General features: G+C 45.1%; 2 long non-coding RNA genes across 2 annotated transcripts in view; both read left to right on the top strand.

The window, feature by feature from the left end:
• LOC135321511 (uncharacterized) overlaps positions 1 to 24,387 on the top strand; it is a 210,406-nt gene that overhangs the window by 87,390 nt on the left and 98,629 nt on the right. The gene's annotated exons all lie outside the window — the stretch shown is intronic.
• LOC135321512 (uncharacterized) lies at positions 5,405 to 14,810 on the top strand. The gene is made up of 4 exons (XR_010381344.1): positions 5,405 to 6,232; positions 7,625 to 7,794; positions 12,445 to 12,601; positions 14,545 to 14,810. It is a non-coding gene; the product is annotated as an uncharacterized LOC135321512 (long non-coding RNA).

Genomic DNA, 24,387 nt, shown 5'->3' with positions numbered 1-24,387 from the left:
CTACAACTAAGCACGTAGGAAAGGAGCCTGAATTCTGACTTGGGGAGATGGTTTTCCAGGACATTAGTTTGCCATCTAGGTCTACAGAAACTTGCTATTCCATGCCCCAACACCTGGTCTCCGAACTTATTGGCCTGTCCTAAACTGAGGAGAATGAATTTGGACTCGGTAACACTCCTATCTACCTAGCAAGCTGGGCACTGGAACTGAGGACATCTTTCCCACACCCAGGGAACTGCTGTGAGCCCTTGATGGTTCCACTAGGGTGGGGTGTGGTTTACCCAGGAGGGATAGGGACTATGCACCAACACTGAGGCAGTCTGCTCTGTCTGGGGCTCTGATCTACCTCCCGCTCCCCACCAGCCCAACAACTGGGACAGTGGAGCCAAGGCAGAGATCGTGCCTGCCTGTTTCCCATCGTGTAAAAGCTGAATATGTACTCTTCCCAAGGTAGTTCTGAGCGACAACACCTTCGGGCGCTTGGTTCCCAGAGCAACAGAAAACCCAGCTCTGCGTGGGGGCAACGGGTGTGATCCCTGTAGGGGTTCTGCAGAGGCCTTGGCTGGAGGGCTGGACCAGGGAGGTAAAACTTGAGCTGCGGGCCTTGAAGTGTTAGAGAAGGGTACAGAGGCAGGACTGCCTCCTCCTTTGTGGTGCCCCCAGAGGTAAAGATTTTTCTCCCCATCTCCGCTACTCCCCTCCCCTCTCCAGATCCCTCCCTTCTCTCTGCACCTCCTGTCCATCTGTTTCACTCCACTTTCCCCTCCTCTCCTCCTTCTCCCATCTTATCCCTCCATTGCTGCCCCAGCTTTTCTCGCAGAACCAAGAGGATCCCTGGTCCTCCTGCGCATGCGAAGTCAGTGCACGCTGGACCGCCGGTTTGGAAGCCCCAGCTCCAAGCCGGGGATCGGCCCCAAAGGCTTCTCAACTCTGTCTCCCTGTAGGCTTTGGCTCCTTCCAGAAGCCTGGGCCTCTTGCTGTGGAAGTGCAAGTTGGGGTCTCCCGGGAAAGGGGTCAGGCGGCTGCGGGAGGGCGGTCTGCGTGTCACAGCACGCGAGGGCGTGAGTCAGCGTGTGTTCAGCTGAATTCCTTGGACCAGGCACCTCTGACCGCACCACCTGCCCCGGCGCCCCGGCCACAGCTGCCCAGGGCCAGGTGTGCACCTGCCGCCTCTCGCCCCAGCCGGGCTCCCCTCAGTCCGCGGCTGGCGTCCCCTTCCCCTCTCCCGCTCGTGAGTCCTCTCCTCCCGGGCTTCCTCTCCTCGGCTGCCGGCCAGTCCCTGCCCCTGGGAGGGCTGTGTCCCGGGCAGGCGGGGTCTGTGGACCCAAACGGGGGCGGGCGGCTGGGGCTGGAGCTGGCCTCCGAGCGGGGCTGCAGCCCGCGTCCACACACCGCCATTTTCCCTGCCCCGCGACCCCGGGGCTCCCCTCCTCTCCCTTTCCCGCTCCCTGAGGACAAGCTCAGCAGCCTGGGTGCTGCTCCCCGGGCTGAGAGTCTCCAGCTGTAAAGCCCAGCTTCTCCTGGTGGAGTCAGGAAAAGGGAGCGCCAGTGCTGAGCGAGCTTCCTTCTCCTCCCTCAGTGTTTCTGCTCCAGGTAAGTACCTTGAACACTTTCAGTTTTTATGATGGCGGTGCTTGTTGATGACACGTGTTTTTGTAGTGAGAGGGATTACAGTGTTGAAAGCAGGGCTTTGTTCAGTTAGAAATGAACTGAAGGCATGAGGCTGCGACATCCTCCTTCCTTCCCTCTCCCAGAGTGAAACATGTGACCGCTGATTTTAGGAATACAGTTACAGTCCCTAAGTAGTCCAGCCCAGCTAGTATGTGTTAACAGGAACAGCACCACCAGAGGCGTTGAAGACCTAGGGACATTGCAGTCCTAAAGAGCTCCTGGCACAGTTTGGTTTGTTTTGGTTTTTTCTTTTTCTTAAATTGTGGGGCAGACTAGTTGTATAGAGTGAAAAATAATTGTCAAGAAATATTTTTTCATATAACAGCTTTATTGTGATATTCTTCACACACTGTGAAGTCCATCCATTTAAATGGTACAATTCAGCAGCGTTTAGCATATTCACAGTGGTGCAACCATTATTATTCTAGAACGTTTTCATCACTTCAGAAAGAACAGTGGAAATGAATGACTTAACTACCCTTCCCCAGTGGTGGTTCTAAAGAAGTTTCTTGGCTGTTCCTGACCCTAAATTAACTTGTTACATTCCATGAAATATCTGGTTGGTATTCTAATCAGAATTGCATTGAAACTGTCTATCAAGACAGGAAGAATTAATGTCTTTATGGCTTAAACTTCTTCTACGCATGAATAAATTTGGGATCCTATCTTTTCATCTGTCCAGAGCCTGGCCCATGGGAAGTCCTCACTAATTTTGGGGCTTGTGAATGATGAGATTCTATACATCGTTAGTTGCAACTGTTGCCTTTCACAGGAGAGAAAAGTAACCTCAGTGAAGCCAAGTAACTCTCTGATGGTGAGAAAGATTTCAGTCAGTGCTGGAGTGATCCAGTGGACTTGGTGCTTGCAACCAGAATTCTCCACCACCTACTGCTAAGGGATTAGAGTTTTCTTCTATTTTTTTCTTAATGGCGTTGCTTTTATTTTTACTTATTTTTTAAATTATTTTCATTGAAGTGTAGTCAATTTTCAATGTTAGTTTCAGGTGTACAACAGAGATTCAGTTATAAACATATTCATATGTATATACATGTTTTAGATTGTTCTTAGTACAACTCATTACAAGAAATTGAATATAGTTCTCTGTGCTATATAGTAGGTCCTTGTCATTTATTTTATATTTATTAATGTGTATCTGTTAATCCCCCCTTTCCTGCCTGCTAAACACAGTTTGCTTTCTATGTACATGAATCCATTTCTGGCAGCACCGTTTTTCCTAGTAATATATGCTGGTTGGCTGCTTTCAGTTTCAGTAATTCCATCTTATCTGTGGGCGTTTTTCTTCTGGTGGGCCTCTATGTGTTTTGCACACGTGGTAATAGAGATCTGTATTTGGGAGAACTCCAGGCCTAGTGTCGTCCCTGGTATGGAGCGCCCACTGAGCTGATGCTTGAACTGGGAAAAAAGCATATTAAATGTTGGAATTTCCACTATGGTTGAGAATTCCAGGTTTCTATAATCTGTTTAGCCCATCTTAATATTGGCTGCACCCATACTGGGTAATTTGGGGGAAATTCATGGTATTGTGTTGTAGATACAAGGACGTGTATGCTTCTTCTCTTTCCTTTTTCTAACACATATTCTCCTGGGCCTCCCAGATCCTCCCCCAGAAGTGCCGAGGGAAGGTTTGGTGCTATGCTGAGGCAATATCTGTTAATAAGGCCCTTTCCTCATCTCTTCTGAGCCTCCATTTCCTTCTCTGCACAGTCGAGCGCTGCGTTAGATAAGTCCTTTTCAGTTTCTTTTTAAGCCATGTTTCCTTTGAGAAACAAAAAATGCAAATCTCTCCTCCCATCCCAACACTTTAGATTTTGATAAGTCCTCCAAGGAGTGACATAGCTCTTTGTGGAAAATTGATGTGATTGTGATTCCAGGTGTCATAGAAAAGACTCTTCAGTGATTTATTGCAAGGAGAAAGCAGGAAAGGGTCAGTATGTCACACTTTCTAGTGTGAGCACTGGAGTAGGGGCTTGGGTTTAAATACGGTGACTGACGTGGCCTCTCTCTAATCTTGCACAATGTGATAAACCTCTCTCCCTCAGTTTCCTAATGTGTCAAGTTGGGGTGATAATATTTTAAGGCTTTTGTGAAACATTATACACATAAACCATTTGTGTCTCGGTAGAAACAAGACCTGCTAAGGAGTCAGGGATTTCTTCGAAAAAAAAAAAAATCTTGTCCATAGCAATCTGTCTGTGTGTATTTTGAAGTTTCTGGGGAGTGAGGGTTGAGTCTAAAGTCCATCATGGGACAGGTGGCCCATGGGTCTTTGTGCCTCAGATTGCCCCCTCTCTCCAGTCCTCTTCCTCTCAGTCCAGGATGAAGTTCCCTAGTATATTTACACAAAGGCCTTGTGGAAATGGCTTTTCATTTTATTGTTTCACCAAGAAAGGCTGCCATCATGATCTCTGTGGTCAGTTTTTGGTGACCTGAAGGCTATGCAACTGGGGGTTTCTATTTAATAAAAAGAAAAAAAAATTATGAATACAAAATAAGACCTAGGGTGGTGACAGGGGCTGTTGGAAGTGGGGAACATTAGCTTTGTTAGTTTCAGGTGCAATGTCCTCTGGCCAAGAGGACACATCCTCGTGCTCTTAAGTTGGAGGGACAAGTGGGTTCAGTTTGAAATTTAACTGAGTGTATCTCATGGGCTGGGCATTGTTCTATTTGTACTGTGTGTTCCTTATTTGAGACTGTGAGCTCATTTAACATCAATAGCCTCTTTAAAAAATTAGACTTTTTATTTTAAGATGTAATGTAGATTCCCATGTAGTCGTAAGAGATTATATGGAGAGGGCCTATGGTCTTTTGCCCAATTTTCCTTAATGGTTCCACCTTGCAAAGTTGGGATACAATTCATTACTGACTCACTAACCCTTTGAGGTTTGTGTTATTGCCCTCATTTCTATTCATGATTAACCTGGGTCTTAGAGAAGCACACAGGCATGCCCAGGTCACCCACATGGTTAATGTAGAGTCAGGTGGAATGTGGGCTTGGAATTTCCAGGCAGTACCATTATGATGGTCTGTGGCAGGCAGCAGCATTCACTTTGCTTGTTTATTCATTCATTCAACAAACTTTTATTGACTAACCTCAGTGGGTCAGATGCTTTCATAGGGTTATCTGATTCTTCAGCAGTACTGATAATCAGGTAATATTTTCTTTTTTAATCTGAGAAAATTAGCTCTGCGAAGTTATAAACCCCCCAAAGGAAATATAGTTCATAAAGGAGGGATAGTAAATTTGTACAGTTCCCATTTTTTATGCAGGTGGTACCCTAGGCATTTTACATTTTACATATCCATAATCCAGATATATTCTTGTAAGGCAAGGATTTTTTTTTAATTGAAGTATACTCAAGTTTACAATGTTGTGTCAATTGCAAGGTGTTTTTTGAATTTTGAATTAAAAAATATTTTTTGAGGAGAGTAAATAGATTTATTTATTTGTTTCATTTTTTAAAATGAGGTACTGGGGATTGAACCCATGACCTTGTACTTGCTAAGCACATGCTCACCACTGAACTGTACCCTCCTCCCCAAGGCAAGTTTTCTTATCCATTATTCTGCAACTTAGGAGTTCAAATAAATTGGAGTTGAAATCCAGATGTTTTGATCCCACTGTGGTTCTTTTGTTTATATTCTGCTGAAGCGGGTTCGGGAAAGCAGTTCCTTTGTTCATTTCTTTATTCAGCAGTTTTGAGGACTGACTATGCTTAAGGGTCTGGCTAGGTGCTTGGTACAGTAAACAATAAATGATCCTTCCCTGCAGGGCCCGGAAGCCTAGACCAAAAGCTGGGTAATGTGATCCGAGCTACGGTAGCCATGTGCAGACTCTGAGGACAAACTGTACCCCCAGCTTTGCTTGGACTTCCCTTGCCTTCTGGCTGGTACACACCAGGTCACCGCAACCCAGAGGGGCCCGCAGCCCGCAGCACAGTATGTACTTCGATCTCCTCTCCCCTCTCTGCAGAGCCTGCAACACGAGCATCCCTGACTACGTTCAGAGTGCTGAGGACTACAAGACTCTCCCCGTGGTGGTCCAAGCCGTTGGGATCATCTCAGAGGAGAATTTCTTTTGCATTTATAAGCAAATCTCCTTGGTGAGCCGGATCATCCCCTGCGGCTCCCAGTGGGCACTCTGTATCTACTATAGGCACCACTATGTGCCCGAGAATGGGTGGAGCGAACTCCAGACCAACCGCAAGGTCGTGGGCCTTGTCACCATTGCGGACTGCCTCTTGGCAAAGGCCTTCGATAAGCTCCACATGCAGAGGAGCTGTATGGCACCACGCTTAATGACTCTCAGCTCTTTGTCTTTGTGCTGCATGGGGAGGTAGCCGAGCAGACACGCACCGACGTAGCGTTCAATCTACAAGGACTGCAGTGTGGTGAAGAGGATCGAGGGCTTCACTGAGTCACTCTTCATCTCGCTCAAGTCTAAGTGGCTAGATGGGGCCCCCGACAACTCTGGGGACAAGATCCCGCTCCTCTGCATCCTCTTTGAGAAGGAGGACTTCATGGGACTGGACACAGACTGAAGGTAATTAACCTGGCGGCCCGCCCGCCCTGGTTCTGTGCCAGTTTGCTTCCCTACATCCAGAAAGGGATCAACAAGGAAGAGGGCTGTCTAGTAGCCAAGGGTGGAGGGAGGTGCAGCCCGCCGGTTTACAGACATTTAAAAGTGAATCCGCCTTTGTTTCAGAGAGATCCTTTTAGGGTTAGTGTGGACACTGCCTCCCACTATTCAGACAGGAACCCTGGTGGGACACTTGGAGTTGCTGTCCAATAGATTAGCCACAGCCACTGATGCTAGGAGCTCTGGGGAGGAGGCTGGTCTGAGCTGAGAGGTGCTGTAGGTCAAATGCACATCAGATGCTGAGACTTGTCTAGGAAAAAGAATGTAAACTATCTTGTTACTTTATATATTGATTACATGTCAAAATGATAGTATTTTACATACAGTAGAATAAGTAAGATCTGTTCTTAAAATCAGTTTCTAGTATTTGTTTTTGTTTGTTTGTTTAGTTCTTTGTTTACTTTTTAAATGTGGCAACTGGGAAACTTTCTTTACATGGATCTCATTTCATTACTGATGGGCAGCGTGTCCTGGGATAGTCTCATCCCTTTGCTTATAGATGAGATGCTGAATCCCAAGATGCAGAATGAGGCTCCGGTTGAGGTGGGGGTGGAGCCTGTGTCTCCTGACTCCTAGGCTCAGCACCTGCACGGCTCAGGCCCTCTCTTCATGCCTGACAGTCACCATGCCAGGTTAAGACATCAGAAACACCGCCAGGGACTTCCGAAAGAACTCCTTATGCAGGAAAAGGCTTGTCACGGAGTTTGGGACAGAGCAGGGAAAGGTTCATATTCACTTTGTCCCTGTGATTATGTCAAAGGCCTCACTTTGCCTCGAAAGTGCAGACGAGCTCTTCTGGGCTGCCTACTCCCCACCTTCTGCTCTGTTTCCCCGTGTGTCCAACATGCTGTCCCTCGGGCAGGAGAGGTTGAGATGCCTTTGCAGAGAGGTGGTCCTCCTTTGCTGCGGAGAGTGAGGGAATCTGTGTCTCCCCGGCCTACGGCCTTGGGCCTTGAGTCTGGAGAGCGCTCATGGCGGTCTCACAGGTGACGGTCGGAGCTCCTAGAATGTGCAGCTGGGTCCGCTGTGGAGGCGGTGATCTGTGATTCTTGAATTTACTTAAGATCAGATCCTAATTTCTGGTTGTTGGTCAGTTGGAGGAGAAGGTGCCAGAGAATTGATAAAAAGAAAGTCCAGAACAGCCCTGTGAGTGAGAGGCACAGGGGACCCGAGTCCCACCTGCGTGTGTTGCCTGGCGAACTCTGGATGAATTTTCAGTTCCTCCCCGGAGATTCTTCTATGGCTTAAGGAAGGGGCAAGTAATGTCGTGGCCATGATCTGTACTTGTCCTCACAGGGTCCTGTGATCTACATGTCCGCACTCACCTTCTGCTCCTTGGAGATGAGGTGGCAGGTTTAGGAGCCTGGGCACTGCTGAAGGCACAGCTGCCAGCACCGGGCTTCTCCCAGACTGGCTCCGTTCACCTCACCTGTCACCTCCTGCTGAGCCCCCAGGCATTAGTCCAGGTAGGTGCATCGGTGCAACGTAAGCAGGGACCAACTTCTCCCCCTGGACAGACTGCTGCGTGAGCAGTGGAAGCCTGGAGCCATGCCCCAGCCCCGTGGCCATTGCCTCCTCTATTGTCATAGGAGGCACTGGTGACATTTTTGCTCAGCAACTGCTTGGCTCTGAGTCTGTAGACCCACCAGAGAATGCCAGCTTGTTTTTGCCTTTTCAAGTCTTTCCTTGGGATTTCGCAGAGTAGTTGGATGTGTGCTTAGCCCATAGTGTTTGACACTGTCACCATTGTTTACCCAGAACCTCGTGTACCAGGCATGGTTCTCAGCATCAAAATACAGCAGCGCATTAAACCTCCCTCCTGGTGGGTCTGTCTTTTGTGGTACAAAAAGCACCCAGCCAGCATCAGAACGTCAGTGAGATAACGCGGCCTGTGAGCTCGGGTCAAGCACGTTCTTCTCCAGTCACTTTTACTCCATTGTTCCTTTTACTATTCTACAGTCATTAATTTATAAAACAATGCTTTGGCGCAGGAGCAGAGCCTAATCCTCTCCTGCTACTCTTGGTGGGAGTGAGTAAAACTGTCCAGCCTGAAATGTGACCATAATTTGTAGCTCAAAATCTATCTAGACGCATGTAGGTGGAGTTTTGGTTTGGGGCTCTGACCACTTTGGTGTCCCCCGGCAGCACTGCTCCACACAGGCCCCTGCCTTCCCTGGAGCAGGAGGTGAGAATGGGTCTCACTGTCCCTGCGTCCCTGGCCTCACACACTCACGTAAATTCTTGTACAGGCTGTCAAATTCATTTTTGTTCTTGTGTGTTTCTAATTTTCGCTTGTTCCTCTTTTCCTTTTTCTTTTTCCCTTTTTCTCTTGTACTGGCCTTTGAGTATGTTGTTGCGTCTGAAAAGGTGGGCTGTGCACACCCTGCATTGGAAATAGCTGGATCGCCCTCCGTGCAGTCTCCATCACTTTAAAAACCAAAAACTTAACAGCTGCCTTGATCCATGTATTATCCTAGACAGCTTTTAATTTTCTAATTTTTTGGAATATTTGCTTTGTTAACACATCACCCACTGGTGTTTGATACCTGTTAAAATCCTTGCTTTGAGGAACCTGTTTAGTCCTCCTCATATTTGGTGACGAATGCGCACTTATTAAATTTGTTTGATTGTTTTCAAGAAGTGAGATACGAATTGATTTAGGCGGCTGCTGAGGGATTCTTTTCATGGAGTATTTAATCTTGTCAAGTCAAAGTCTGCAGCATCTTGCTCAATTCCTGCTTTTCCACAAACGTGCTCGGCACGCGGTTCCTGGCTGTCACTCTGTGACGTGCGTGATGGTGCTGCCTGGCCGGCGGTCACTGGTGAGGAAGTGGCCGGCTCATGAGTGAGCAGCTGTTGGAGGAAGCAGTCACCGTTTTTTTTTTTTTTTTTTGCATTCAACTTCCCAGTGCCATTTACTTTACTTTGCCTTCATAAACGGGCAGAAGTGGGTCTAAAATCCATGCCACTCTTTTGTTCCCTTTACGAGGCTGTTTTTTCTGAGTATCAGGTCAACATTGCCTTCTCCTAAGTAGCTGGCTCACCTGGATCTGGTGGACACAGGGTCCGCTAAAGGGGACCGTGGCTTCCTCTCTGCTTCAGCCAGTTGGCATGCAGAGCCAGGTCTGTGGTTTGGCTCAGCAGCCATGCAGTCCTCCCTACACAGGACTTTATATTTAACACATGTTTTCAGTAAGAAGCTGACTCTGTGTCTGTTGCAGCTGACGTCCACCACTGACGGCCGTGTCGTTAGTTTGCCGAGTGAGTCTCCAACACCTAAATCAGCCGTGTAGGAACAAGCTTTGACCGACCTAGGACCTTGGATTTTTACCCCCACTCTGGTTCATCTCACCTGGGGGAAGTGTTTGGCCACCACCGTCATGCTGGCCATGAGGCCTTGTTCTCCTTTCATGCTCTGGTCCAAATGTCGACACTTCACCCTTCACTGACTTGGTCTCGCTTGAGACAGGCCAGGCTTTCTGAAAGAGTCCATCACATTCTCGGGGGGAAGAGAACAGATGTAAGTGTCACAAGTAGAAGGAGTCTAGGCTGTCCGGGTTGGCAAATGCAGGCTTGGATCTGTGATGGCTGGGCTGTGCCCTGGACACAGGCCTTTCCCGTGGCTCCTGAGAGCCCAGGGTTCAGAGTGAGAACAGCCTTGCCTGGGTTCCTCCATCCTCATCTGCTCACTGGCAAGTGTGTCTGCTAATTAGGAGCTTCCACAGACCTCGGGCCCTTCAAAGTTCAGACCACGGGAGAACCTTGAGTCCCTTCTCCAGGGCCTCCTTTGTGAGAATCCAGTGCCTACTGAGGTGACCCGTGCCAGAAGATGCCTCCCCATCCAGGGAGCACCCTTCAGAAGATTGTGACTCACTGCACCATGCTATGAGCTTGTGGGGTTCCGGCCGTGGTCCCTGCAGAACCAGACTTGAGATGGGCTTAGCGATGGAAATGACAAGACAGATTCCAGTGCAGGGCTAAGTGGAGGGAACAGGGGAAATTTAATGTGACCAGAAACACATAGGTGGGTGCTGGGGCTGTTACTAATATGGGGAGCGTGGGAGGTACCTCCAGAAATCGAATTCCAGAGTAAATGGTGGACATGAGGCATTTTTAAGATGCCATTTGTCATCCAAGTTAGGACTTCAAAGACGCACTCTCGTCTATGAGCCTGGGGCCCAGGTGAAGGTGCCGGTCTAGAGATACACGTTGTGAGTCGTCATTCTTAGCTGGTGTTCACAGCCGTGTAGGTGGATGAGCTCATCTCGAGAGGTGCAGACTGAGGCTGAGGGGGGGCAGGGCTGTGCCTCAGTTAGAGGAAAGCCCAGACAATGCAGTTTTGGTGTGTCAGTCAGCGGCAGCGTTTGCGATTTTCAGAGCAATACCATTTAACCTTAAGGGGCGGGGGGATGGGGAGGGCCACCCAGGAAGAAATCTGAAGGGAAGGTTGTGGCCACGTGTGCGCGTCTTGGGACGATGCAGTGGCTGCAGGGTCCAGGGTCCGGGAGGGGAGTCTCCTCAGAAGCTAGAGTTGGAGTGGGGAGAAGGTAGTCACACCCATCTGTGAGGGAGAGAGGGAGGCCTAGGAAGTCCCCACCCTACTGGACTCGCTTTCCCATGAACAGAAGGCAATCAGACAGAGGATCTGAGGTGAGAAGGGATGGGGGTTGGGAGGGGAGTCAACCTGGAGAATGGTGCTTGGACAGTTTTGGAATAATCTCCCTGCAAAATAGAGTTAAAAATTCTCAGACTCTTAAGAACATTGATGGTGACTGGGGAGGAGACAGTTGTTTTTCTGGCCTCCTAAGGGTAAGTCATGTATCCGGGGACACACAGAAGAATCAGGCAGTCTGTTCCGGGGGCTTGACCCTTACCGGGGGGAACAGAGCAAGTTTGAAGGGGGAGGAGGGCAGCGGAGGGAAACGAGCCAGGCCCCGTGTCAGGTACCAGTTGGCCGCCCTACTTGCGTGTTGCATTCACATCCATGCCTCCCAGGTGGGTGGTGGCAGCCCCCTTTTGCAGATTGGGAAGCCTTCTCAGAGGGGTTAAGGAATTGGTCTGTTTTGCGGCTAGTAAATGCTGTAGCAAGATTCAAGCAGGGCCTTGTCAGATTTCAAGAGCATGTTTTCTCTACTAATTCCGGTACCTCCCTGTTGTACGTGGAATGGTGAAGTGGGTCAGTTTTGGAGCCTTTCAGAGAAAGTGCAACTTATGTGCCTCAGGACTGTTTCACAAATCTCAGTGTTCTTTGATGGTTCGGCACCGCAGTGCTTTTCGCCCAACAGAGGTAAGGTCTTACTCTTTTGACGATGACGTGGTTGCAAATGACGTACAGGTGCAAAACCAGACTTAGCAGCTTCTGAAGGGAAACTCTCTAGTTCTCCCTTGATAGACTTTCTTCCGCGGGATGTAAATGTGCTGCAGCGTAGGCCTGAGCTTTCCGTATGGAGTGAGGGTTTCATATATAAAGTTAGCATAAAACGGTCAGATGAAGAAAATCGACGTTGACAATTTATTTTTGGGTTTCACTAGACAAGATATACTATCAGTTCATGGCCCTTATAGCGAATGAAATTGAGTACAGAACATTGCATTTCTTCCTTTCTATTTAGAGTTCTCTTACTGCATAAGGCTGCCTGCTTTGGAACATCAGCTCCACCACCAGGGCGCTGTCTTTGTGTTGGTGTGATTGCATTTACACAGTGCATGTAATCTGGGCTTCCTCAGCCCCAAACACTCCAGTGCAGAATTACGGGCTGTAGCCATCTCTTAGTCACGCAAATACTTCTAAAATTATATGATGCTAGAAAAGAAAAAAGAGAGAGAGAGAGACTGCCCTTATCAAAATTCCTTTCAATTCTAACTGCAAACTGTTGTTGAGCAGCTCTGGTTTCCTTTGGATATGAATATATACATTTCTTTGCATGTAACCTGGATTTTGGACTAGAACACCAAGCTCTTGCTGTCCACAAGCCACAAAAATAGTAACCATATTGCATACGTGTGAAATATTTTATTCTTTTTTTCTGAGAAAGAATCCTTGAATTTGGGACTTCAGCTGTGATTTTTGCTTTTTGCTTCTCCCACCTCTCTTGTAATCTCTCACTCCTTCACAGGTGGCCCCCAAGAGGTCGTGGTCTCAAAGGAGCAGGCAAACACCCAGTTGGTCTCCATGCAGTGCTGATGTAGAGGGAGCCCAGTCAAGACCTAAAGGACATTATCAGAGAGGACTTCCTGGAAGAAATGGGCTCTATATTCAGTTGTGAGGACATAGTAAGTGTCAGCCAGGAGAAGGCATCAAGAGGATGGCTCACGTGGCAGGAGCAGCCCGGGCAGAGGCCTGGAGGCTTGTGGGGTGGAAACTCGGGGAGTGTGCCTTGTGTGGTCCAGGCTGGAGGGTGCCCTGCTGGGGAGGACACTGGAGATGACCTTGGGTGGAGGGCTTTGGATGAGTTTGGGTTTTACTAGAACTGACACAGGAGGCAGTGAAGGGTGTCAGCAGGTAGTGACCCTCAGAAAAGGTACTTCTGGTTTTGCTTCTGATATTCTACAGAAAGAAGGGTCGGGATGGGTGAGAGCAGGTATGTCTGTAACTTGGAGTCCCACCCCGTCATTCATTTATTCATTACACGAGCACTTCTGAGTGGCCAGGGGAGAGAGAGTGGACCCACATTAGTAAGCAAAATGTATTTGCTTCTTGGGAGCTTAGCAGTGTCAGAAGTTGACAGCCTAGAATGTTCTAGGAACAGAGGAACAAAGTGTGGAGGTTGGGGGGAGGGAAGGCTTCCTTGAGAAACAGTCAAAATGAGCCTGGAGGCAAGTGGGAAATAGGAGCAGGTCAGGGGGCCCCTGAGGTTACTGGGGACCTGGGAACTGTGGTGAGGCTGGGTGAGCAGTGTCGGGGGTGGGGCTAGAACTCCACCAGGGAGCCTCTGAAGGGTTTGAAGTGGGGGTGATGTAATCAAATTTGTGCTTTGGGAAGGCTGCCCTTGCTCTGTGTGTATGTGTGTGTGTGTGTGTAGCGGGGAAGAGCGGGAGGGTGCCACCAACTGGGGTGGGTCATTAGAAAGCCATTCACAGGCTGGGAGGTGACCCGTGGGAGAGGGGCGTCGGGGCTGCTTGGGGACGGCAGGGGCAGTGTGGATGACGGATTTTCTTATGGGGAGGGCTTGTTAGCGGGGCCGCCCTTGCTGCGCCTTTTGGCTGGAAGAAAACAGATGGAGGCTACCAGGTGGACTTTCCTCTTCTCTCCTTCCCTGCCTTGTGTGATGATCTTAGCTCAGCCAACATTTGGAAGAGAAGAGCTAAGTTCCAGGGTAGCCCAGGACTTTGTTGAGCTCGTTCGCTTGAGATCTGATAGGATTTAGGTTTGTGTTAGGATCTGCATATACACTCTGGTAGAAATATCCGTCTGTTGGATTTCCATAGGTGTTTTATTCTTGATAAAAATTGCGTTCTTGGTGAGAGGAAATTTAATACAGCTGTTATCTTTCTCAAAAAAAATCATATCTTTTAAGAACATTAATATTCAAAAAATAGGAATATTTAAAAATGATAAGGCTTTGGTGTAGTTTCTTTGGTTTCCTAGTTAATGTGGACTTAGAGCCTTTGCATTACTTAATAGCACATCCTTGTCAGTATTTAAAGAGCTGTTAGGGAGCGCCCCAGGCCCCACCTCTCAAAGCATCATTAAAGTTTGCTCTGAAATAGTGAGATCATAAAGGTCTTGTTTGCAGAAACCAAACAGTTGGTTTATAATATGCAGCATAGCTCCCTTTATAAAATAATAATAGGATCAACATTAAGAATGTGGAAGATAATTGATTTATTTGAAATCTGAAACATAAACTTTTTTGTGCTAAAGTTGCAACTGGAAATTTTGAAATGAAAAATCCTACTGTAATATAATCCACGGAATACATATGGGCCTTTCACGATTCAAAAGTAACTGCGCAGTGGTTTTTGAAGTCAGGAGCATTCCAGCTCAGATACTGGCATTGATGGTTGCTGGTTTTCAATGGAAGAGCCTAAATTTGCCTTCTTAGCTGTTTTTGTTGTTGTTGTTGTTGTTGTTTGTAGTAAGAGGGTTGAGTAATACTTTGACAGCATGATTTTGGGGAAATTTAGGGTTAGATGTCGTGTAACAGCAGTGAGATATTTCCATGCATTTTATTTTCCGGACATCACCAGGGCACATGTTTGGTTTGTGCTTGCAGGCAGGGATGCTGCAGTACTCACTGATACATCACCGTTATGTCCTGGAGCTGCTCCGGTCAGTGAATGATTTTCTGTGGCTTGGAGGTAAGGTGGTCTGATGCAGATGATCAGATGTGTAGTTAAAGTGCTATTACTTGAAATAAGAGAAACCAAGAAACATGGCTCTAACAATACAGGATGAGGGAGGAGAACTGGCTGATCTACTTGCAGTGGGGCGTCTTCTCAGGTGATTCCCTCCCCGTGATTCCTGCCAATATCCTCCCCAGCTCTGCACGGTAATGCTGCCAAAGCAAGCATGCACTTTGCTCAGAAACGCAGTGAATTTCCTTGTGCCTCCATTGGTTGGCTTTTTTTTAAAGCACATCTTGCCCTTTGTTTAATGTCATCCCTGCTAGTCACCTCTTAAACTCATTCTTCTGGACCTCGTCCATACATAGCTGCTGAATGGATGAACAGAATGTAGTATCTCCATGTATTGGAACATTATTCAGACGTAAGAGTGAATAAAAAAGAAAAAAAAATAAAGGGGAAGATGAAAAAGTCCACCTGTTCTGGGAAGTCCACCCTGACTGCTCAACCCGACTTTTTCCCTTTGAAACACAATACCTTATGCTCCACTCTAGTCTTTTGATAGTACTTACCACCTTCTAATAAACTTTAACGTTTTCAAAAAAAAAAAAAAAAAAAACAGAGCGAGATGCTGATACCACTTCAACATCTACGAGCCTTGATAACAGCATGTTAAGTGAAAGGAACCAGACACAAACGGCCACATATTGTTGATTTCAGTGATCTGAAATGCCCAGAATAGGCACATGCAGAGGCAGAGAGCAGGTGATGGTTGCAAGGGGCTGGGTGGAGGGGGGATGGGGTGTGACTACTAGTGGACAGGGGGTTTCTTTTTGGATGATGGAGTGTTCTGGAGATAGATGGTGGTGAGGGCTGCACAACCTTGAGTGTGCAGAAGACTGCTAAGCGCTGTCTCTGGGAGTGCCTGTTGTTGGGGCTGCTTTATTTTGGCCTCATCCTGCAATGTGAAGAGTCATATTCTGCTGTGGCCTTTCTACTCCTGTGAGTGGTGAGGCTCAGACACTTTGCAGAGTCATGTTTCACTTTTCCCCTTTGCTAAGTGTAGGCAAAAAAGGTTTAAGCCTGAGAAATTACTCCATCTGCAGAAATGTCTTTCAGTTTTGCATGGTGTAAAAATATTGAGAGCTTTTAAATCATTGAGGACAGTCTGTAGGGGGAAAGAGCCCGTGAAGCCTGGGTGCGACCTGGAAGAGCCACGCTTCCCTCCCAGACACGGGTGGGGACTTCACCCCCGTTCAGGCAGTGAAGGGCCCAGACCCGTGAGCGGAGTTGACACTCGTGAATATTTACGTGTATCCGCTGCTTCATCTTGGATATTAATTTCAAGCTGAGTCAGTTTGTGGCGGCAGCCTCATCCTACATCAGGAATTTATAGTATCTGCTCTTTGAGGTGAAGACCAGACAGACTTGATTATTTAACAGTCTCTCATGAATTGATATCTCAGATTCCTTTGTCAAAAGCAAAACAGCAGAAATACAGACGTCCTTTAATGCCGATGTGACCTGGAACGGGTTTAGTCTCAGTGCCTCAGTAGCCTTGTCTGCGGGTGGAGAACATGATAACAATGCTTCCCTCAGAGGGGCTGGGGAGGGGGGAGTGAGAAGCACAAATGTAGGACTTACACGTGATGCTCATGAATGACCGAATTTAGTGCTCTCAGCCTGGTGAGGCCTCAGGGGCAGAGATGTCAGAACAGAGCAGTCCTAGCCGGAACTCGATCCGTGTTGGCAGCTGTTACGATCACTATCACCACTGTGGGTTATCAGGTAGTTTTAAGACTTGGTAATATGAATTCTTGAATAATGTTAAAAGACTAGACATCTCAGACCCAGTTTACATAGTTCTCAAGAATTCCTCTGAGAAATGGATGTTTTTTTCCCCATCTTAAATCTGAGTTGAGTCTCTAAAAAAATTCTGTATTCCTCCATCATTTTGCTTTAATTCTCCATTTCTTAAAAAATTTTTTTAAATGGAGTTACTGGGGACTGAACTGAGGGCCTCATGCATGCTAAGCACATACTCTCCCAAATGAGGTATAATCTCCCCCCTGTTTTTTTTAAACATTAGTTTCTTAATATTCAGAGTTTAGAGGCCTCTAATTCTTTTTCTGGAGACTTATCCGTGAATCTGTAAATCTATAATTAATGGACAATACTTGGTGTATTAAAAAAATCAATAGATTATTCTGCAATCCATCCAAAAGGAAATGTTCATTGACTTAAAATATTTCTCCTTTATGGTGATTTCTACTTTTTGGTCTAGCTTAATTTATTAACAGCCATCCTCATCATCATAATGACCAAACTCGCTCTCAGTGGACACCTGCCTAAGGCTAAAGTGCTTTCCTCATGTTTTATTTCATAGCAGGTGTTTGAGCGTAAGTATCATTGTCTCCTTTTTTGCAGCTGAGGATTTTCAGATGGAGCAGCTTGTCCCAAATCATACGCAGCTGGTGGTGGCTACCTCTGTTCTGGAACCCTGGCTGCACAGGATGCATTTTTAATTGCTCCTCTAATCAGCCTCCCATTGAGTGCATTCCCGAACACCTCTAAGTCCATAAATGGCCGATTTTAGTGATCTCAGCCTGATGAGGCCTTGAAAGGAGAGACACCAGTGAGAATGTGAGACAGAGTGGCATAAATTAAAATTGCACATTTTCAGAAATGATTTATTCTCAGATAATGAATTAAAAATTTAGTATTTTTTTATTTTAGTGCCCTGTAAGCATTAAAACAAAACATTTAAAATAATTATTGTGCAAAAGAGAAGTGGGCTTTGAAAGTCCAACCATTGCTTATGATGTTACATGTTTTTCTCTAGTGGCCCTTATTGACAGATATACTTACAAAGACTGAATTGGTTTTATGTAGTCTTAGTATTGAAGAAAATGTTGTCAGTGAATATTGTAACTAAAATCTTTACTCTTTTCTTTCCTGATGATGAATAGGTAATTTGTTTTCATGACTTAAGTATATTTCCTCATTTGTGAAATTTGAGTAATATTGTTTAAGTTGTCTGACTGTGAGAGTTAGACGCCTTGTATACAAAGCACCCAAGGTGTGCTTAATAAAAATATGCTGTCACAACGCCAGATAGTTTAGAAGGATCAACTCTGAATACTAAAGAATGTGGCTTATTTCTGATGCATATTCAATATGTTTATATATGATATATATGAATATGGTTTAAGGTAACAAGGATTCTTTTTATTTTTCTGTGCAGTATGAAGTTTTAATGAAATCTGTATCATTCTAATGAGACAGGGACTAGTTAAATTGCCTTAAGCAGACGACCTTGAAGATTATTTACTCAGAATATGTATTGTTACATCTCAGAATTCATGTTGCCGTGTAACCACCCCCTCAGACATTTAAATTCGTCTGATTCTGAACAGATCCATTAAATTTAGAAAAATCCACATTGATCATTTTCAGGGAGTAAGCTTCTCAATTTTGTGATTAAAGAAAATTTTGATTTTTTTCCTGCACTCTTAACAGGTTTAAAATATCAAAACATTGATTTGACGTGTCACTTTTTAATAGAGAGAATAAAGCTCATGCTGTTTTACTATGTAAATAAATGTTTTTGTATTTCAACAAACTTATATGATTTCTGGCTCTTTGAGAAATATTTTGCAAGATACTTAGATTATCTGCTTTTGGATAAATACAGACGTGACTTTTATGAATATAGGCCTAGTACAGATCTGTTGGTTTTTGCTACAGTTCAAGACATGAGGCCTAGGGGAACTTTGCTCCGGATTGACAGGAGGACAGATCCCAGGTCTCAGTCTCCCCTCCTGTAAAATGAAGTGGCTGGACTGGATTCTTTCCTCTTCTAAGATGAGTTTCCATGAGCCTGTGTCTTTTGTTTATATTCAGGAGTATTAGCAATATCAGATTAAATACTGACTACCCCTCCCTTCCCCCAAAGCAAAGTGCAGTATGTGGTACACAAGCTTTTAGTTACCTGATTCTCGTTTCTCATCCTACAGGCAATTTTTGTGTTGCATGTTTCCCGGCAACCTGGAAGGTCTTTTTAGCCATAGGTGGCACTGTTGCACCTTCTTACAGTCTTAATTTTCCTGTTTTTAAAAGAAGGCTTAAACAACGTGATTTTATTTTGATTACTTTGCTTAATGCTTCAGAATACCACAATGTCCATTGTGTCTGTCTGCCTGGAAAAATTATTCTGCTTATATCTTAGTTTTATTCTGTCATCTCGCTGTGAACTTTTCAGACTTGCTGTGCAAACAATGGCAAAATCGGACTTTTCTTCCAGTGTTAGAAACCAGTGAGCGTGAATTTTATAAAACATCTCTAAGCGCCCTCTGGAACACCTTAAAGGTGAAAAGTGTATTGAGTTCCCTGAGTATTGACCCCGCTGCTGTGTGCTTATTGGTGGGAGATGATTTGGTACATATAAGAAGGGGTGTAGTGTTTTGACTTGGGTTTGTCTGCACGTGCTGCCACTGAGCCACTTGAGCCTGAGTCAGTTCGTTCTGAGTCTTCCCCTCGTCTGTGAGATGGGGACCCTCGTATCTGCATTGTAGAATTCTGAGAATTAGAAGTTATGTAAATTGTTTACCACAGTGGGTATGTCAAGAGGGCTCTTAAACTTTTGCTGCTGTTTTGTGTGAAGCCATCATTTGACTGTCTTTGGCAACTACTAAGAAGCACGAAAATAAGAAAAGCTGGTTTTATGATGAAAGATATTTGAGGAGGTTCCATAGATCCTATACCCATAATTTAGCATCAGCAGAGTCAGAACTGTTACACAGTGGCCCTGAAACAATGTTAAGCCACAGAATTTTTTGTTACTTCATATATGTTGGGGCTTAAGGGGATCCAATACTTATACACATGTTGTCTCCAGCAGCCAACTGAGAGATGACACAAAAGAGTAGGCAGGCGTTAAATGTCTTCTTTGTTACTGATGAAGCCACGTTCTCCATGAACTTCAGGGCTGTGGGTAAATGAGTGTCGTGATACTGTGTCCCAGAAGTAGAGACTTACCCTGTCCCAGGTATCTCTGTGCCACAGCGAGCCTTCCCTTGAGAGGATCTGCCCCATCATGCACAGGGATGTCCTGCCATGGAGCTGAGCATCCCGGGTGCTTCCCAAGGGTGGCCAAACCTGGAGGGAAAGGAAGGGTTTCACATGCCCTGCTTATCTCCCTGGAATCACACCTCACTCTGTTAGTGTGAGGAGGGCTAGCTGTGGGCAAGGTGTCAGGGGTGTGAAGGGGGAAGCACTCTCCATGGCCCAGAGGAGTGGGGAGGAGGCATCCCCTCCCTCAGTTTAAAGACGTGGTGGGATCAACAGAAGGGTGCACCCCAAGAGTTTATAAAAGGAGAAATAAGGATTTTCTTTGAAAATTTGACGTGCCAGGAAACACAGAAGATGATTAGAAGGGAGACTTGTAAACCACTGTAATATTAAGTTGACATTTGTTGAGCACCATAAAAGTGCTACATTCTTTTCTGAGCGTTTTACAGAAGTGTATCCTTCAATCTTCTCAACAAGCGAGTAAGGAAGGTTTGATTTTTATCCCAGCTTTACAGTGTGGAAATTGAGGCACACAGAGGGTATGTTGGCCAAGGTCACAGAGCTAGTAAGTGGCAGAGCTTGTATTTAAACCCTGGCTGTCTGGTTTTGAGGCTCACAGAGACAGGCTTTGGGTGTTTAGATCTATCTGCATGCCTTGATCACTGTACGTCTGTGCATCCGTTAGCCCAGAAAGGACAGGGAAAGGAGAGTCACACAGTTGCTCACAGTCGTGTCTCGGCCACTGTCCATGAAGAGTGCACCGTGATTAGCGTTATTTTCCAGGCAGTAGATCTGTTGGTATAACAGAAATTTAGTCCATTGAGTTAATCTAAAAACCCTTCCTGCTCTACTTCTGTCCATGCTTGCCATGTGACTGCCTGCCCGTGATTGGTACATTGAGGAGAAAATGTACTCATGGTTGAACTCTGATATTTCAGTCTGGTTCATAGTTTCACGTCTTCTGTTACATTAATAAGTTAAGTTTCTGGTTTTCTTGCATCAGTGTCTCATGCGTTTGGTTAATGTGAAATCAGTCCATGGGAGCCCAGGGGTGCTGACTGCATAATTTTTGAGCACGTTGTGGCACTTCTACCCGTGCAGACCTGACTGGATGATGTCCGCCTTCAGCACTTTTTTACCCAATATCAGGGTCCTATCACATCCCCGGATGTGAGGCTGGAAGCTTTCTGAGAAGGCCAGTCAGAGGCCAAGTCCACCAATCAGAAAATGATGAACTACCTCAAAGTGGGTTTAATAGAAGAAAAGGGCTTCCAGGTAATCCGATGGGCTGTTCAAATCCCTTTGGTGAGAAGCTGTCCACTGTCTGTGGTTGAGCTGATTCTTTGCTGTTGAAAAGTCTGGAGTAGATGAAGGGACTTTAAAAAGCAGAAAGGAGCGATTTCATGTGGTACATCCACACCGGGGAAAAGTGATGGATGACCGCCTGTGTGAGGCATAGACAGAGTCCTACAAACTTCATAAAACAGCTTCAAATGATCTTCCATCTGAGTGCACTTCATATGGGGTCCAGTTCATCACTGGTAGTGCTGAGAGGGCAAATATTAATGATGGCAGAAAGGACACAGAGGCATCAAAAATTCTCAGTCATGTTCCCTGTTTAAAGGATGTGGCACAGTGTAATATATTTGAGCTGGTTTTTCACTGAACAATTTTTGTGTTTTCTGGGACTCCCCAGTGCCCCAACGTTCCATACAGCTGGGTGTCCCCTCAGTGCAGCTCCATCAGCGGTTGCCCTGGGCAGACGCGGTGTCACGGGGAGCAGGACGGTCAGCGTCCCCGGCTCCTCCGAGCCCCGTCTCCTCATCCGCAGTGCCGGGTTTCTCATCCATGTCTACTTAGTAGTGTTGATGAGAATCACACGTGATGGTTATCAGGTGTGATTTGTGGTTGTCTCTGTGATTGGCATATAGTCAATATTTGATAGAAACACTTGTTTTTTTATTCCAATTGTGGCTCCTAGATTGCAGTGGTTTTTAGTCTGCATTTTTTTATATCTTTACTCATTTTTAAATATGCACTTATTTTTATTTTTTTTTTGGAGGTACTGGGGACTGAAGCCAGGATATTTTGCATGCTAAGCAGGTGGCCTACAACTGAGTAACACCCACCCTCCTTGTCTGCACTTAAAAATAAATATTGTAATACACAAAAGAGCTCTTAAACACCATCATGGGACATAGTTTCTGTATAGGCATTTGAACACGTATACTATATCAAGAAGAATAAATGTTGTTGGGACAAACCTTTCTGAATCTGTTAATGTGCTTAAAAACGATCATAGCTAGTGATAAACACGAGACTTGGATCCAGTACTTCTTAGGGTCTGTTTTGTCATCATGGGAAATTACATTCTACAGAGAAGGCTAATTGGGTCTCTTTGATAATTGGATGGTTTAGCAGATGATCAAGGCTTTCAAAAGCTGACAGTTTTGTATTTTAAACTAATTACAAATTTATCTTCTAGAAGTTGGAAGTCCTAAGCTTGTGAAGTGCCCAGTAATCCAGGGGGAATATGTTTGTGTCTCTGTGAACGATTGTGTGTGTGATTTCAGGAAGGTAGAAATAAGTTCCATATAGACTTCTGATACCTTTCTCCTCCAGTTCAAGGTGTAGGCATATATTTACACAAATAAATTGATGTTCTTTTGTCATTTGGCATATTGGGAATAAGAGGTTCTCATACTTGTTTCAGAAGGGTTGGGGAGCATGAGCTGAGAAAACGGGAGGAGAAAGAGGCAGGGAGGCACTTCACACTTTGTGCAGGATTTGAGGAAGAGTAGCTTTTCTTTTCTCTTTTATTCTAAAGCAAACTGGCACTGAATTGTAACTTACTATTACTCAGAATTGCTTTTCTAATCAGATATAAGTGCCTCAGATTTTTCAAGGCAACATGAATGATGAAATGTGTTTTAACATTTATCTTATAAGTAGTTTTATTTTTCAAGGAAAAGGCTATAGCCTGTTCTTTCTTCCAGCTGCAAAAGAAATTCTCATTGATCTATGTACATGATCTATGTGCTTAGTTTCTTTGGGGTTTTTTGGTTTTTTTAAGTGCTTGTTTCATTGTGGTGTGAATGAATGTTTAAAATTTTTGGATTTTCATCTTTAGAACACGCTGATTTATCAGAACTGTTAAAAACTTGATTGTTCTTTGGTCGTTGTTTGGTGGAGCACCCTATTGATTTCTGCTGTGTGTTAAAGAGGGAAATTCTTCCTCTAGCCTGCATATCATTAAGTGAATGGCTTGCCGTGTGCCTTTAAAATTCATTGAATGCATTGAGCATGTTTGTCCAGTGAATTTTGAATTGACTCATAGTATTACTTTGTTTTTTTTTCTGTGGCTTTTGCTCCTCTCCACAAGAATTTGAATTCCCTGTTGCATTTTGTATACGTGTTCTTAACAGGGGAAGATATTTTGAATATTTTACAGAGGTGGGTTTTCCTAACCCCTCTGAATGCCTTCTGTAATTGATACAACAAAAATCTGTTATTGCAGTGCTAAATAATTTCATAAACTATTTTTTGGCTTAATCAAAAGCAATGAGAAAGAGTGATAATAAAAAATACGAAAACCTTCCTTCCTTTGAAGAATATAAATCAGGTGGTTAGGCTGACGCATGCTTTGTGCCTGACATACTTACTCTCATGTCATTGTGTATCATGATTCGGAGATGGAGATACTTCAGGTTTATAGATTTTTGTTTTAACATTTGTGTTGAATTCTTTCTTCAGGCTGATGTTTCCTGTTTGGTTTGTGGAATGTGTAGAAGAAGGGAAACAAATGCTTTTTTTTTTGTTTGTTTTCAGGAGGCCTGAGTTGCTGATGAGAAAACAGTTGAGGGTGGGCTGAGGAACAGAGTGACACTCCCTCTCCTCCCGGCTGAAACTGATGAACAATAAAATCAATTAAGTGTATCGATATTTGACCAATTGAAGTTAACGAGCTCAAACTGGCTAGTTATGCCCAATGGAAAGTATTGAATTCACCGGCAGATTTAGGTGCTTTACCAAGTAGAAGCAGCTTAGAGCAATCAGAAAAATCAATCCTATGATGAGCTATAAAAAGTATATAATATCTTTTATTTTTGAAACTTTTCTAAGTTAAGTTGTGTAGAGCTAAAATTAAGTTTCAAGCACCAGGAGTTATGAGTGTGGATGGTTCTGTGGGATCGTTATTCAGGGATGTGCATAGACCCTTCTAGAGTGGCTGAAGCTGGCAGGAAAAGACCCAAAACCAGGATTTGTCATCCCAGGATATTCTCCATAATGGTTCAATGTGGGAGCCCTTGATTGGGTTAACAAATTGTAGCAGACCCAGGCCGCCTGTCAACTTTAAGAAGAAAAACTATGCTTAGTAACTGCTTTGCAAGCAAGCGCCTGTGCATCCTCACTCCTGTCTCCTTGCCTTAAAAAGCAGAGACAATGCTTTGCTTGCGTAGTTGAGGTTTTAGATAGCACTCTGCTCATTGCAAAGCAAGGACCCAGGACCTCAGCTATAAAAGCTGGGCTTGTGTGCTGTTAGATAGTCTGTTATCCACAAAACAAGGAACTGGCATGTTTGGTGGTCTGTTTTGAAATTCACATATCTAAAGAATGTATTTTGTTCCCCTCACCCCATGACTTCCCTAAAGATACACTAAGACTTTGTACTCATGGTGGATTCTGTAATCTCTGTCTCATCC

The sequence above is a fragment of the Camelus dromedarius genome, chromosome 6 (genome assembly GCF_036321535.1).
Source record: "Camelus dromedarius isolate mCamDro1 chromosome 6, mCamDro1.pat, whole genome shotgun sequence".
NCBI classification, from domain to species: domain Eukaryota; kingdom Metazoa; phylum Chordata; class Mammalia; order Artiodactyla; family Camelidae; genus Camelus; species Camelus dromedarius.
Note: the sequence above shows the minus strand (reverse complement) of the source record. Positions and strands in the feature narration are given on the sequence as shown.